This window comes from Triticum urartu, chromosome 3 (genome assembly GCF_003073215.2).
Source record: "Triticum urartu cultivar G1812 chromosome 3, Tu2.1, whole genome shotgun sequence".
In the NCBI taxonomy this organism is placed as follows: Eukaryota; Viridiplantae; Streptophyta; class Magnoliopsida; order Poales; family Poaceae; genus Triticum; species Triticum urartu.
In genome coordinates, this window is record NC_053024.1 from 715,875,373 (window position 1) to 715,880,572 (window position 5,200).

Sequence of the window (5,200 nt, forward strand, 5' to 3'; positions counted from 1 at the left end):
TTCCTCTGATCATGGCCAAGCAACAGCTGCTGAACGGCCTTGACAGCAATGAGGAGATGAAAGAGCTTGTGAAGATAACGGGAAAAATCGATGTGCTCTGTAGGATGATTGTCTCTTTATTTGAAGTGTATGTAGCACTCGTGATGTATTCAGTGGCTACGACATGAGCACTTTCTTGAAACTAGTAATGAATGAAACCTGTGTAGCGGGCTGGGCGTAGTGTTGTGAACATCTAATGATTTCTATTAATGAAAATCAGGGGGTATCCCCTTTTGCTCATATAAATAAATAAATAGCAGAGGCTCTGTTGGGTCAGCTTTATTCTCATTCGAAGACGTCGATCAAATTGCAGTCCAACAACAAACTATGTCATCAAATTCAAGTTTCACAGCCAAATATGAGTACAACTAAACAACAATGTCATCATGTTTTATTTGTCATACAATCACCAAACACAAATCAGCATACATAACAAGTGATGTTCTCACAGCAAAATACTAAACAACATGTTCATCAGGTTTCAGTTGTTATAGCAAACACAATTTCACATAGTAGATAAAAAAACGTCTTCTGACAGGCAAATATGACAAAAGCAATGTAATCATCATCCGCAGCAGCAGAGTCAACATCTTCTCCATGTGTATCAGTCTGAATCGTAATTCCCCACGGTGTCATCTTCTTCTTCGTCCTCAACATCCTCGAACGTTGGCTTCTTCTTGATCAACTCTTGTATGTCCACAGCTCGACATGCAATCTTTTCACAGGCGTCATTGACATGATGGTTCTCAAAGATATTAGGAACATCTGTGTTATCTTGTACATCAGGAGCAGTGTAAGCACCATCTTGTTGTGCAATTTCATTAAACGAATTCCTCTGCTCAAACCTTTGCAATACTCTCCAGTCATCGCTACATGCAAATGTGTCTTCCAAGAAAAATATCTGTGTTGCTTGATTTGTCAATATAAAAGGCTCGTTGGTCTGGTACGCCGCCTTGACATTGATGGATTTGAAATAATCATCAGCTCTGGGTTTTGCGATCCTGGAAAACAGGTTATACCAACGACAACACAACAGAACCACACACCGATGATCCTCGAAACTGGAGATATACTGCAACTGAACAATGTCTGTTATGTTAGCATACATTTAAGTTGTCTCTTTGTCATACTATCCGTGCTCATGATGGCACTGTTTTGTGTGTTCTTGCCTTTGTCTCGTGCAAGGGTGTTGTAGCGCACATCTCCAACAACGCAAGATTCATAATGTCTTACCCGAGTATCAGGACCCATTGCTAGTGATTAAAGGGCATCATCAACTGCCTGCCCATCCTCACGCATCTTCTTAACCTATGGTTAGAAAATAGACAAGCTGATCATCTTATGTACTCAATAAATTAAAAAAACTGATAGTGCACTTCAAAAGCTTACATGGTTCTTGAACCATTTCACAAATCCTGCCATAACCAGTTTGCCAATGTTTCTTGGATTTTGCGGCAGTAACTCCTCTTTGTATATGCTGCACAACATAGTGATCGCGTCAAACATCTAAATATATAAGAATGCGCTGCAAGTTTAGTAGATTACGATGTATAAGCTACAGTACTGCACTTACTTGATAATCCTCTGTTGGAAAAGGCAGTGCCTAGGAGGCGCTTAGGCACGCCTAGGCGCTAGGCAATGGCGAAACGCCTCGCCTAGGGCATAAATGGAGGTCTAGGCAGGGCAAGCAAGGAATTGCCTACCCAAGCAAGAAATCATGCCACATATTGCACTGATGTGCCAAATGGGTTATATGCAATGGAAGTAGACGGCAATTAACTTATTTATATGCCCTAAACTAATATAAGCACCCATATAATAATCACAAATACACTATGAGTAAATATTATATTACCGCCTAGGCCGCGCCTAGCGCGCTTATGCACCGCCTAGGCACTAGGCAAAGACCAACCGCCTCGCTTACGCCTACCGCTTTTTCCAACCTTGCTTGATATAAGGTAGTATCTCAGGACAATTATTCAACACATACCAAACCATTTTGTCCAAATCTTTAGGTTTGTCCTCTTGTCGACTCTTCCCTGTAACTCGAACAGAATAATCGAAAACATTGAGCCCGGGATTGTCTTCACCCACCTCTTTGCTAAGCTGATCAGCTGTTTCAATGTATTTTGAGCAGAATGTCAACGCTTCTGTAGCAATGTAGGCCTCTGCAATGGAACCCTCGGGTCTAGCTCTGTTCCTAACATAGCCCTTGAAAGTGCCTAGCCGCCTTTCAATAGGGTACATCCAGCCATATGGTACTGGACCTCTAAGTAGTGCCTCATCAGGTAGATGAACAGCCAAATGCACCATCACATCAAAGAAGGCTGGAGGATATATCTTCTCAAGGTCGCATAGGATAGTTGGTGTCTTGTCTCTAAGACGCTCCAAAGCATCTATCCTGATATTCCTACTGCAGAGTTCCCTGAAGAATTGTCCCAACTCTGCAACTGCTCTGTATAAGTCAGGGCGGCCCAATCCTCTAAGGATAACAGGTAAAACCCTTTGAAGTAGGACGTGGCAGTCATGAGTTTTCAACCCTTGTACCTTGTTTCCATCTGCACTGACTCTCCTTTTAGGGTTGGAAGCAAATCCATGTGGGAATCTCACACATGACAGGACCTTGCAGAATTCTTTTCTTTTTACCTTGTCCAAGACGTACACAGCTGGTGCCATATCCCGTGGTTTACCTTCATCTTGCACCTGCAAATCCTTTCTGATACCCAGGTGTGTCAAATCAATCCTAGATTTTAAGGTATCTTTCGTCTTGCCTTCAATATTAAGAAGTGTGCCGATAATGCTGTCACATATATTTTTCTCGATGTGCATCACATCAAGATTATGCCGCAGATCCAAATCTTTCCAATACTCCAAGTCCCACAAAGTGGACCTGCGGGTAAACAATAATCTCTCTTCTACCCTGCCACACTTCCTTTTCCTGCTACCATTACCAGGATGGTTTCCTAGTGTAATATGCCTGACCTTCTCTAATTCCACTTGCAACTCATCGGCGGTGAGCCCTTTGGCGCATCACGGTTTTCATGCTTTGCATTGAACATAGGTCTTTGGTATTTTTCTAGGATGCGGCTTGTCCTTGGCAAGGAAACGGCAGTGTCCAATGTAACAGATCTTGCTAAGTATTGCGTATGACAGCGGATTCCTGTCACAGCGAACACATGCATTGTAACCATGTGTCGTTCGCCCTGACATAGTGCCCAAAGCCGGATAATCATGGATGCACCAAATTATAACAGCATGCAGAAAGAAATCAGCTGGTGGGCTGCTATATAGGTCTCAAGTGAGAACACCCTTCCATAGCTGTTGAAGTTCCTCCACAAGAGGCTCCATGAACAAATCAAAATCCTTTCCAGGACTTTTTGGACCTGGGATGAGCAAGGCCATCATGTAGTTTTATTGTTTAGTGCAGACATTTGGAGGCATGTTGTAAGGGATAACAAGCACTGGCCACATGCTATATGTGGCGCTCTGGTGGCCAAATGGGTAACAAACACAAAAGTTTGCTGCTGACCTGAGAAACATTAGACTTGGCTTAGCTTCAGAATGATTTGTTGGTCATCCGCTCAGATGTCTTCACCTGAAGAAAGGTGACCATAGCTGAGAATACTGACAACTTATTTCCTGGGGTGACAGCAACGTTGCATTGTTCCAACATGCGAGCCCACCGTTTTTCTTCTGCACGTGAAAGTTCACGGAATGCACGAGCATTTCATAGCATTGTTTCAACGTTGGTCAAACTCACTGGCTCCGCCACCACCACCTCCTCCTCCTCTTCCACCTGAGCATCAGGTAGATCAAGATGGTGATCTGCTGCTTCCACATAGTCAATAACATTGATGTTCACAGCTTCACCATGATGAACCCACCTAGTATATGTGACCGACATCCCATACAAGTGTAGATGATTTTGCAAAGTTGACTGGGGTCTTGTAACTGAATTCATACAACTGCTACACGGGCAGAGCACATATGATTTCGGACCACCGTACTCAACTCTGATAAAGTTCATGAAGTTTTCAACCCCCTCGACATATGCAGGAGAGAATCTTCCAACAGAAGTTATCCAAGTCCCGTCCATCTGTTAGACATACAAATTAGTTCTTCTACTAGATATTATAAGAAAAACATAGATGCTTTTTTATGAAGTCCAGAAAAAAATACCTAGGTCGATGTATAAAGCTATGGCAAGATATTTGGACGAGCAGATCTAAGTAACGAAATATATGTAAAGCTAATTCAGCAAACAGATTTGAGTGCCAAATTATGGCAGGCTATTTCAGCAGTCAATGAGGCCGAGCACACAACCATCGAACTATCTAAGGCCATCGCAACAACAAAGATCAAGTATAAAATGGTGTAGAGCTATTTCACCTAACAGATTGGCTACTAGACCATGGCAATCTATGTCACAATAAATATATGTCAAGATATTTTAGCAACTAATCGGCCTTGGCATGCCATCTCAGCTAAGCAGATTGAGTGCAGAACAGGGCAATGAAGCTTCTTAAGCAGAGCATATTGACAGTAAACTACTTCAGCAAATAGTGAGATTAACAATGTCTATCAGCTAACATTCAGCGCTACACCGACATGAACGGGGCCTCAGTCTAGAATGCACGTACTGTGGGAGAAGCTGACCGCTGTGCGTCTCCACACGAACGTCGCCAGCGGTGGCCATGCTGACCACCACGCGCCTCCACAAGAACATAGCCAGAGGTGGCCGCGCGGCTAGAGGGCGACAGTCTATGAGAGCGTACTGTGGGAGCGAGAGGTTCACCGAACTGCGGCGCCGATGTATCGGCGCGGCGGGGACACTACTAGGGAAAAGCCTAGCAGCAGTGCGGGTTTTCGGCCTTTTAGTAGCGTGGGGGCCGGCGCTACTAATAAGGCGCTACAGCTAACGTATAGCAGTAGCGCTGGTCCACCCGCGCTACTGCTACACAAGTGTTGCAGCAGCGCGCTTAAAGGAACCTCGCTGCTGCTAATAGCTATAGCACGCTTCCCCTGTGTGCGCTACTGCTACAACCGTGCTGCTGCTAACTTTTCTTAACTCGCTACTGCTAATTTTAGTAGTTTTCTTGTTTTTTTTGGCATATTTGTTTTGTATTTGAACATGCTTTATAGAAGAATCTTTAGCACATAC